Here is an 11,869-nt window from a genome sequence, read left to right on the forward strand (position 1 = left end):
TACTACGTGGCTTTTTTAAAAGAATGAGAAAGCTCTTCATGTGTTGCTACAGAATATTCTCTAAGATACATTGTTAAGTGAAAAAATAACTAAGTAAAAGCAAGATACAGAGCGCTGTAATAGTATGTTAACACTACATTGATTTTAAAAAATCAGGGTAACACAATATACACATATTATGTATATGTTTGTATGTACAGATAATATCACTGGAAGAATATACAAAAAAAAAAACTGGTAACATTAATTGCCCTTGGACAGGGAAGCCTGGGAAGCAGGGTAAGAAGAAATCTTTTCCCTTCCTTCTCTTTTTTGCCTTTTGAACTTTCTACCTTATGAAAGTATTAACTAATGAAAAAAACTAAATTTGTTTTTAAGGAAAAAGATGATATACATACTTTCCACAGTGCCTGGCAGATGCTCAATGAATTATATATAGTGCCTTTTTATTCTGAGATAAAGCCATTATTTTAAAAGCCTTTTTTTTCTTCTGCAATTTTTTTTTTTTTTTTTGGCTGCGTCATGTGGGATGTTAGTTCCCCGACCAGGGATCGAACCTGCACTGCCTGCAGTAGAAGTGTGGAGCCTTAACCACTGGACCACCAGGGAAGCCCCTAAATGTTTTTTTAACACTAGGAAAAATGTAAAGCAATTAAAAATCTTTTATTCAAATGCACACACTCTTATTAAACTGCCTTACAATTAAATACACAAAATCTAAGCATCCTGATAATTGCAGTTACTTTACCTCTATTATTAGAATGATCATAACAATCATTGAGATAGACAAGCAAAAATCTGAAAATAACATCAATTCAATCAGGTAGCAAATAAATGAGCTACCTGGCTAATCAAATGAGGAAACCTGGACTTCCCTGGTGGCACAGTGGTTAAGAATCTGACTACCAATGCAGGGGACACGGGTTCGATCCCTGGTCCAGGAAGATTCCACGTGCCGTGGAGCAACTAAGCCCATGCACCACAACTACTGAGCCTGTGCACCACAAGTACTGAAGCCCACGTGCCTAGAGCCCATGCTCCACAACAAGAGAAGCCACAGCAATGAGAAGCCCACACACCGCAACAAAGAGTAGCCCCCGCTCACCACAACTAGAGAAAGCCCGTGCACAGCAACAAAGACCCAATGCAGCCAAAATTAATTTTAAAAAATAAATAAAGAACCCTAAGACAAATTAGAAAATTTCACAGAGCCAAAACAGCATAAACTTTTTTAAAAAAATGTTTAATACTAACCATTGGTTTGAAATAGTTTTTGCTGCATATCAGTCAACTTTAAACTTTCAGGGGCTTTTAGCTGCAAATATTTATTTCCTCTCTCACTGGTCTGTAGGTTGGAGGTGGCTCTGCCAGGCTTGACTGGAATCAGTTAGGCTTGACTCCAGGCTGCTGGTTGGATTCAAGCCTGTGCCACCTATTTCCTCATTCTCCTTGGACCAGTGGCTACCTGGGACATGTTCTTCTCATGGAGGGTCACTGGAGTCCAAGAGAGTAAGCAGAAACATAAGATGCCTCTTGAGGTCTTGGCCTGGAACTAGCACACTTGTCATTTTGGCCCACATCTCATTGACCAAAACAAGTTACAAGGCCAAGTACATCATCGGTTGGGGTGAGGGGAGATGTCCTCTGCCTCCTCTAGTAGAAGACACTAAAAAATTATATGATAAGTATGTGGATGTAGAATTGCATACAGGAAGCTCATGAAGCATTGGGAGCAATGATTCAATCTATCATATCATTTTAAAAGAGCTCAGTGCGCTCCTTAATGGCTTAAGAATAATGACTCTGGGTATATGCAGCCCAAGATACAAAATCTCTGCTTCATAAACAACCTCATCCTGCTGAACTGGTAACCCCAGTTTTCTTGGGTTGGTAAACATAGAGACAATGAAGTAAATCAAACCAATATTGGAATAATCTGTATATATTTGGTATTTATTTGAAGAAGGGAGCTAGATAGCAGCAGTGGTATGAGTTTGCAGCCAGTATGAGCCACAACCTTCCTCTGGCCCCAGGCTGCCTCCTCAGCTTTCAACCTTGCTGAGTACAGCAGCTCAAGGTGCCTTTGCTACCACACACTGGATCATGAAAGACAGGAAGACCCAGCAGCAGGACTTTTGCTGAGTGTGTGCCAAAGTATGAAACTGAAGACTGCACTAGATGACAAAGACAGGGTCTTGTGGTACATAGGTCAAAACATACTACTAGAAAAGAGGCATCTAATATACATAGAATCTATCTTTCCCTCAAGACATTTGAAAACAGAAATGAAACAAAACTAATTAAAGATGCAACCCATCCTTGACCACCTCAACTATTGATTGGACCAAAGTGAACAGTTCCTTATCTTAGATGCCTAACAGAAGAAAGGGCATGTCCTCTGAGGGGAGAGGAGGTAATATGTACTCTAGTATCTATAGTTTTTAAAACATTTTCTGGCTGACATCAATTAAAAATTAAAAGACTTGAGAAGAAACTAGGCAATGTGACCCAAAATCAAGAGGAAAAAAGTCAATAGACTTCAATAGGCTTCCCTGGTGGCACAGTTGTTGACAGTCCGCCTGCCGATGCAGGGGACACGGGTTCGTGCCCCTGTCCGGGAGGATCCCACATGCCTCGGAGCGGCTGGGCCCGTGAGCCATGGCCGCTGAGCCTTCGCATCCGGAGCCTGTGCTCCGCAACGGGAGAGGCCACAACAGTGAGAGGCCCGCGTACAGCAAAAAAAAAAAGTCAATAGAAAATAGAAGCAGATCTACAGATGACCCAGATGTTGAATTAAGATGGAAGAACTTTAATATAGTTACTATAAATATATTAAAAGAATTTGAGGAAAAGATGAACAAAATGAATGAAATATAATTTAAACAAAGAAATGAATCTCTAAAAAGAAATAACCAAATGGAAATTACAGAAATAAAAGAAAACATGAAGTTATAAATGTAGCTCAGTAAATATATGGCCATTATTTCCCAATCACCTTGATTTGATATGTGAAATATTTTGATATAGCTGATAAGAGACTTGTGAAACACCTTGATATCATCAGCAACATATTAATATTCTAGCTCTAAAGTAAATCATTTCCTCAGAGGATTTGTTTCATTTTCTTTCTGTTGAAGAATATTAACCTTTTGCAAAAAGTCTGTGAATGCATTCTATTTTGGACTCATGACCTCCTATATACCTTCATCATCTAGAACATTTCAGAGAAAGTTCTATTACAAATAAACAAATAACTGTGTTTATTTTTTAAATTGTTTTGACATTGACAGATTAATCCAGAAAAACCAACTGCCCTATGATCTTGGAGGAGCCAGGGTTTTCATATGCTTCTATTTATTCATTTCATTTTAAATCAAAGAAAAATTCTGATTGTAAGACATTTTACATGGTCTTATTCTTACCATCCTTGAAATGTCTTACTCTCCCTGATACAAATCAAAGGACTTAACAACCTCAGCCTTCTCTCAAAACCCCTGCCTCTGAACAAGAATTGTAACACTATGCCGCAGATAATAGACTTTACACCTTTTATCATATGCTCAAAGAACTCTCATTGTTTTAAAATGAGTGGTTTTATTTAAATAAATTGACTATTATATCAGTTTAGGTAATTCACTTTTAAAAAGGAGTATTTGCAATTTTAGAGAATTTAACATTTTAGAGAATCTGATACATAACCTTACAATTTTCAAACAAAAATGTGTAATTGAGTAACTGATTTTTGACTTATAAAATAATTTTACTGTTCATAAATATTATTGCAATATTTAAGAGAACTAAGAACTTGGAAAGTTTTGCTTATGAGGGCAAGCATTTAAAGTGTTTAAAAGAAATAGAATGTACTAAATTTATAAACTCAGTTTAAATGTTTAAAGAAACGTGATTAAGTATAATTGTTTGATGAAGATTTGTTTACTCAAGTGAAGTTGATTGAACATTCATCAGGCAATTTTTGACATTTTCTAGATATATAAATAAAATAATTGAATATATTAAGTTCAAAGACAATGAAAACTAAGTTTTTTCAACTGTCATCTTAATATATTGAATATTAATTTTTAATAACTCCAATACCTATGAAGTCTTTTCTATGTGCAAAGCTCTTGGACAGTTAAAAATTTACATTAACAAGGTCCTTTGTTAAATCAAGTTAGGTAGTAAAAATGGAAAGTATCTCTGATTACCTGAAATGAATATATCATTCTTTTGTTTAAATACAACAATAATCAGCCTGTTAGAGACCTTGGAATATATTCTTGACAACCTCACATTCTTCATTTAGCCAAAGAACTTATAGGCCAAGCAGTGTAGTGTAGTTCCCCACTTTCTCTATTCTGCGGCAGAGCCATCATGCTAAACATCTGCTGCAAAAACTTAAACCCTTCCATGGCTTCCCAGTGCCCCAGCATCAAGTCCCTAATCCTACAAGTTCCCACCGACTCTGGCCCCTGCCTCCCCCTGAGCCTCAGAAAGCCAGTCGGCCTTGGTTCTCTAATTTGCCCCCCACTTAAGCAGAGCTCCAAGGATCTTCTTTTCTCAGGGCTTTAACAATGTCATTGGGCTTCCCTGGTGGCGCAGTGGTTGGGAATCCGCCTGCCAATGCAGGGGACACGGGTTTGAGCCCTGGTCCGGGAGGATCCCACGTGCCGCGGAGCGGCTAAGCCCGTGCGCCACGACTGCTGAGCCTGCGCTCTAGAGCTTGTGAGCCACAAATACCTAGCCTGAGTGCCACAACTGCTCAGGCCTGCGCGCCTGGAGCCCGTGCTCCACAACAGGAGAGGCCACCGCAATGAGAGGCCCGCGCACCACAGTGAAGAGTAGCCCCCTATTCCCACAACTAGAGAAAGCCTGTGCGCAGCAACAAAGAACCAGTGCAGCCAAAAATAAATAAATAAATATTTTTTTAAAAAGTCATTTCCTCTGCTTGAATTGTTCCCCTCAGCGTTCCCTCCCTACAACATACACATGGTTACTGTCACTTTCCTAAAGAGGCCTTCTCTGACCCTCCAGACTAGTTTAAGGACTCCCAGTTTTAAGTCTTGGAAAAAGCTTAACAGAAAGTATATCTCTTTGTCATAAGGTTATTCAGAAAACTTTAGCCAATTCCCTCTAAAGTATATGTAGGGGGCTTCCCTGGTGGTGCAGTGGTTAAGAATCCGCCTGCCAATGCAGGGGACACGGGTTCGAGCCCTGGTCCAGGAAGATCCCCCATGCAGCGGAGCAACTAAGCCCGTGCGCCACAACTATTGAGCCTGCGCTCTAGAACCCGCAAGCCACAACTACTGAGCCCGTGTGCCATAACCACTGAAGCCCGCATGCCCAGAGCCTGTGCTCACTACAATGAGAACCCCGTGCACCACAACAAAGAGTAACCCCCACTCGCCACAACTACAGAAAGCCCACATGCAGCAACGAAGACCCAGCCCAGTCAAAAATAAATAAATAAATTAATTTTTTTAAGTAGTATATTTAGGTTGTATACTAAATATACACTAAATATACTACACTAAAAATAGTTGTACACTAAATATACTACACCATTGTAGAGTATGAATATACTGCAACAGAGCTGTCAGTGCCCCACAGATATTCCCTAGGCCCTCAATGCTTTTTTTACACTAGGGGATCTCTTTCTGCTTCAGGCACCTGTGACTTGGCCTTAGACTTTCTGAGTGGGAGGAGAGAGCCTGCATTATGCATGGGTTGGGCATTAACAACCAGTGGCTCACCATCCAATGATGGATGGGAATTTGTGGATAACTACCTCAACTTTCTTGGGTAAGACACCTCTGAGGCAAATTCTGTATAGTTCCCCTGAGTAGGACTGAACCCCAGTTGCCCACAGTAGTGATCTGTTAATTAATCTTGCACCTACCTTTCCCTCTCTCATTTCCCTGCTCCCTCACAGGTGATTCTGGGGCCACTATCTAAATAAATCACTTACACTCAAATCCTTGTCTCAAGGACTGTTTCAGGAAGAACTCAGACTAAAATGTTATCATATATTTGCTTACTTGGATTCATTTGATAATTACTAAAGCAGAATTCCTGGCACAAGTGTTAAGTATTTCAAATTCCAAAAAAGTTGGCATAGGGATTTCCCTGGAAGTGATGAATAAATGAATGAAAAAAAATGAATGAAATCTCAGCTTTGTTCTTACTAGCTGTGTAACCTCAGTCAAAAAACCTGAGAGGGGACTTCCCTGGTGGCTCAGTGGTTAAGAATCAGCCTGCCAATTCAGGGGACACAGGTTCAAGCTCTGGTCTGGGAAGATCCCACATGCCGCAGAGCAACTAAGCCCGTGTGCCACAGCTACTGAGCCTGTGCTCTAGAGCCCGCAAGCCACAACTACTGAGCCTGTGTGCCACAACTACTGAAGCCCGCGTGCCTAAAAGCCTGTGCCCTGCAATGAGAGAGGCCACTGCAATGGGAGGCCTGTGCACTGCAGTGAAGAGTAGCCCCCGCTTGATGCAACTAGAGAAAGCCTGCGTGCAGCAACTAAGATCTAACGCAACAAAAACTGAATTGAAAAAAAAAAAGTTGGCATAAAGAATGCCTATTTAACAAGAACCATTTAACATTTTTAATTTTTAAATTACTATATCCTATATTATTTCACATAGGACTTGAGACCCATTTCTAGCAGTGAGCACCTGTTAGTCAAATTATTTACTAGGACTTTTTGGTAGCTTGTTCAGAGAACAGGATCTTTGGAGTCAGGTAAGCTCAGGTTAGAATGCCATATCTTATTTATTAATTTACATGTCAGTCTTACTTGTTAACTGTGTGACCGTGACAAGTTATTAACATCTCTAAGCATCATTTTCTTTATGTCTAAAACAAATAATAATAATAATACCAATTTCACAGATTATTTGAGGATTAAATGAGATGATACATTTCAAAAAATAACTTAGGATAGTGCGTGGCAAGTAATAAGAACCCATAAAATGATAATTATTATTATTACTGGAAAGAAAAAACAATGACTTATCCAAATTTATGTCTTATGGTAATAAGCACGGTACCTGGGACCTAGAAAATGCTCAAATGTTTATTGAATTGACTAATTCACACAGTTGTTGTAGAGATCAAATGACAGTATGTGTATAAAGTGTTTTGAAAACTAGAAAATATCATAGAAACCTGGTGCTATCCCCTTAACTGGTCGAAAGCTTCACTTTTTTCCAGAAAGTAGTTGGCTAGATGATATTCTTCTTGTTCATTTCAAAATTGATATTTTGAGGCATTTTCAGACTGTACTGTGTGAGAAACTGCCCTTCTGTGCCTATTCTGCCTGCAGCTACAGAGCTGTCAGGAACAACTTCTTCACTATGAAATCGTATTGCCAATTGTCCTGAATCAAACTCTATAGACCCATGGGTTTGTGCCACAGGCAGTCATATTGGGGTCAGAAGTATAAAGATTTGATCTGGATTTTCTGAGACAGTCCAAATTTCAAATATTCCAGATATTCTAAACTAATTTTTATGAATTGCTATATTTCTTTTATATAAATTTATTATTATCAATTTATTCATCCTTTCCTTTGATTTTTATTGAACACCCAGTATGAGATAAGCAAGTCACAATATTGAACAAGACAGACATGATCCTTGCCGTTGTGAAGCTTACATCTTGTAATTACATGAGTCACTAGATATGGTTTAATTTTTATGCTTTTGCAAGACTTTTCATAAGCTGGAAAAAAGCTTTTAAAGCCTATGCTCGATTTTTCATTTTTAAAAATATGGTTACGTTGGCTGTGAAGAGGTAGGTGCAAAGGATCATCCCTTTTCCGATAGTCCTGTCAGAAAGAGGAGGAGGAAGAAGAAAGAATTTGACTTTAAATCCAAGCATTTCACTTATCTAATAAAATCATAACAACTTGAGAGGAAGGTGTTCTCATCTCCATTTTAAGAAGAAGAACTGAGACTCAGAGAGGCTAAATGTCTTGCCAAAGTCTACCACTAACAAATGCTACTGCTAAAATTAGAACTCAGCGCTGCCGGATTCCCCAATCCAAGCTCTTTCTTCAACTCCATTCTTCTCCAAATCAAGCAACCAACTATTAAGCCAAATAATTATTATTGAGTGTTATGTGCCATTGGTGGGATACAAAAAATATATGGTTCTTAAACTCAAGGGGCTTAAATCTGATTGTGACACAAAAATAACATCAACTAAACTGACTCTGAGTATAATGAGTTTCCAGTAAATATACCTAAGTGTGAGTTTGAATGGTTCAAAACAGTTTCATAGAAGATATATGAGTTGCCCCAAACCCTTTCAGGCATGTGTATTTCCCATGCGGCTAAAAGTGATATCTATGGGGCTTCCCAGGTGGCGCAGTGGTTGGGAGTCTGCCTGCCGATGCAGGGGACGCAGGTTCATGCCCCGGTCCGGGAAGATCCCACATGCCGTGGAGCGGCTGGGCCCGTGAGCCATGGCCGCTGAGCCTGCGCGTCCGGAGCCTGTGCTCCGCAATGGGAGAGGCCACAACAGTGAGAGGCCCGCGTACCACAAAAGAAAAAAAAAAAAGTGATATCTCTGATCACATTTTATTCAATGAGTTTTCCTGCTTTCCTTCCCTCCAAGAATGTGAGCGCCATAGGTCAGGAACCACATTCTCATTTCCTTAAACTTTGTGTCTCCACAATCTAACACACTGCTTACTACACAATACATAGTAGGTTGAGTAAAGCTGGATTAAATTGAGACGGCTTTTGAGAACTGGGTATAGAAGGATTTTTTTTTTTTTTTTGGCATCACAGCACGCAGGATCTTAGTTCTCTGACCAGGGATTGAACCCATGCCCCCTGCAGTGGGAGCACAGAGTCTTAACCACTGGATCGCCAGAGAAGTTCCTAGGATGATTTAAGATTAACAAGGGAGGAGCATTCTGGGTGGGGGTAATAATGGGGGCAAAGGTGAGGAATTAATATATAGGATTGAATATGGCCAATGTGGTAGAATTTGTCTGAATGGAGCAGGTTTGAAAAACTGAATCTTATAGTTGTTCCTGTGTTCGTGGGGACACATATGGCCTGGAAAGGAAATCTTTAAAGTCCAAAAACCTAACCTGAGATTAGAGGCACCATAAAGGAAAAAAGGTCCTTTCTCCCATAAAGGGGAAAAGGTAGTTACAACTATCATGAAAACAGAAGCAGTAGGAACACTGGAGAAATTTGCAAAATGCTCACAGCTCCCAACAACAACCAGAGCCTCTGTGAGCAGCCAGCCCGGAGGAATCAGACGGTAGCAATCATCTCATCAGTGCTGCTAGACTGCATTCCAGGGCAGAGTTAATGATCCCATCTTTCCATTTGATCCTAAGTATAGCCCTAGGTGAGGCCCATGAAAACATCCCTAAGGGTAACCAATTAGAAGGCACTTCTTTCATTTGCAATCTTCCCCGTGCCCCCTCTTCTACCCTTCCCAAAAGTCTTTAAATCCTAAGGACTCCCTCTCATTGACTTAGTGGCTAAATTCTTTAGCCTGCTAGAGCAAATCAAGGTGAGACTCAAAGAACAGGAGAAAAATGACATGAGTGTTACATTATTTCTCACGGTACTAAGAGGCCCAGTTCTCAGAGGCTGAGGGGAGGGGTATTCCATGTGCTGGAGCCATTTAGCCCAGGTTTCAAGCACAAGGCGGCCTCAGCTTTTGGCCACTCTTTAGTATTGAATCTGCAGGGAGCAAGGAAAGGCCTTCTCACAAATGTTAATCCTAAATTAAATTTAGATATCCCTAATACTAGCTACATTAGAGGGAGAAGACTGATTCAAGATGAGGGGCCTCAAAATTTGAAAGCTGCCTCAGCTCATGGAGGCTCTAGGAATAAGAAGAGACCTGAACTATAGCATAGTTATCTTTGTGCCCAGAGGACTGGGAAGAGAATTTTCTGGGGATTATTGCTGCCTTAAAAAGGACAAACTCAGAACTTGAGCAGTTTTAAATTTGTTCTTGCCTGAAGCTTACTAGTTCATTTACAAAAAGCTTTTACCCACAATCGCTGACTTGATACTCATTACAGCCCTGTGAGATCATCATAACCCAGTTTATAGATGAGGGTATAGATGTTCAAAGAGGTGAAAAATATTCAAAGAATATACTTCACTGGGTAGGAAGTTCTGGGATTGGCACTAGCATCCAGGTTGTCCTTCACCTGGTCCAATACACTATTTTTATTTCCCATAAAACAAGTAATCCAGAGTATCTTTATGGTTTTTATTGCTACTAATGGAAGCAAATCACAGCATCAGACCTGTCATCTTGCTAATAACTCAGCAAACATGTACTGAGCCTGGCCATGAACCAGGAATTAGGCTAAATGCTGGGAATACAGAGATAAACAGTCACAGACTTTACCCTCAAGGTCTCTTGTTGCAGAGCAGGGGCTCTAGGCGTGCAGGCTTCAGTAGTTGCAGCATGCGAGCTCGGTAGTTGCGGCACATGGGCCCTAGAGCATGCGGGCTTCAGTAGTTGCAGCACACAGGCTCAGTACTTGTGGCACATGGCTACACGTCATGTGGGATCTTCCCGGACCAGCGATTGAACCCGTGTCCCCTGCATTGGCAGGCGATTCTTAAGAAATGTGCCACCAGAGAAGTCCCCAGCCTACCCCATTTTAGATTATTACCAATCAATTGACAGGTTTGATGTTATTTTCTGGATGTTGCAAGCCAATATCAAGATTCAGACCCCCAAGAGGTCATTCACCATCAATCTAAAAGTATTAAATACTTTTAGGTATACTTTTTGGGTCTGAGTTGGATAAAATAGGGGAAAATGTAGTGGTGTTAAGGACCTGATTAAATGAAACATGTTAATAATACAGAAAGACAAATAACATATGATATCACTTATATGTGGAATCTAAAAAAAATGATACAAATGAACTTTTTTAAAAAACAGAAACAGACTCACAGACATAGAAAACAAACTTATGGTTACTAAAGGGGAAAGGGAGGGATAAATTAGGAGTATGGGATTAACAGATACTCACTACTATGTATAAAACAGAAAACCAGCAAGGACCTACTGTATAGCACAGGGAACTCTACTCAATATTCTGTAAAAACCTATACGGGAAATGTATCTGAAAAAGAATAGATATATGTTTATGTATAACTGAATCATTTTGCTGTACACCTGAAACTAACACAACATTGTAAATCAACTATATTCCGATACAAAATAAAAAATTTTAAAGAATAATACATAAATGTGTATAGATTAGTGTTCTCTAAAATACTTGCTTAGAAATCATGATCTGATTTTTAAATTACAAAACCTATATGTGGTTACAATTAAAAATTAATGCACACTCATTAAATACAATCCAAAAAATACAGAAAACAAGAAAATGATTAATTGCCTACAGACCATAAACCAAAAACAACCACTGTTACATTTCAGTTATTCCCATTCAATTTTTGGGGTAATATACATAAAAGTATACTACATTTTACACATCCCTCTGTGGTCTTGCTGATTTTATTAATTTATACTCCAGGACAGTAATTCCCAAACTTTTCACCATCAAGGACTTCTTTTTTGTACACATAGACCCCACCCCCTAACATCATGTATCCCAAATTTTGAAAAATGTTGTTAACCAAACTACAATAATTCATGATAATTATTTGTTTCATTATTTATTTAAATAGTTAAGATCATCTGTGACTGCCCATTGGAGCTGATCTGTCACACTGAGTAGATCATTACAACGCCAAATTTAACATGTGAGTTAGCCTGATAGGTCCCACTTGAGGTTGGAAATTGTTCTGAAACCTCCATAACCACTTTCACAGATCCATTAAGTATCCAGGAACCCCACATTGT

The sequence above is a fragment of the Mesoplodon mirus genome (assembly GCF_964341445.2).
Source record: "Mesoplodon mirus genome assembly, chromosome: 7".
NCBI classification, from domain to species: domain Eukaryota; kingdom Metazoa; phylum Chordata; class Mammalia; order Artiodactyla; family Ziphiidae; genus Mesoplodon; species Mesoplodon mirus.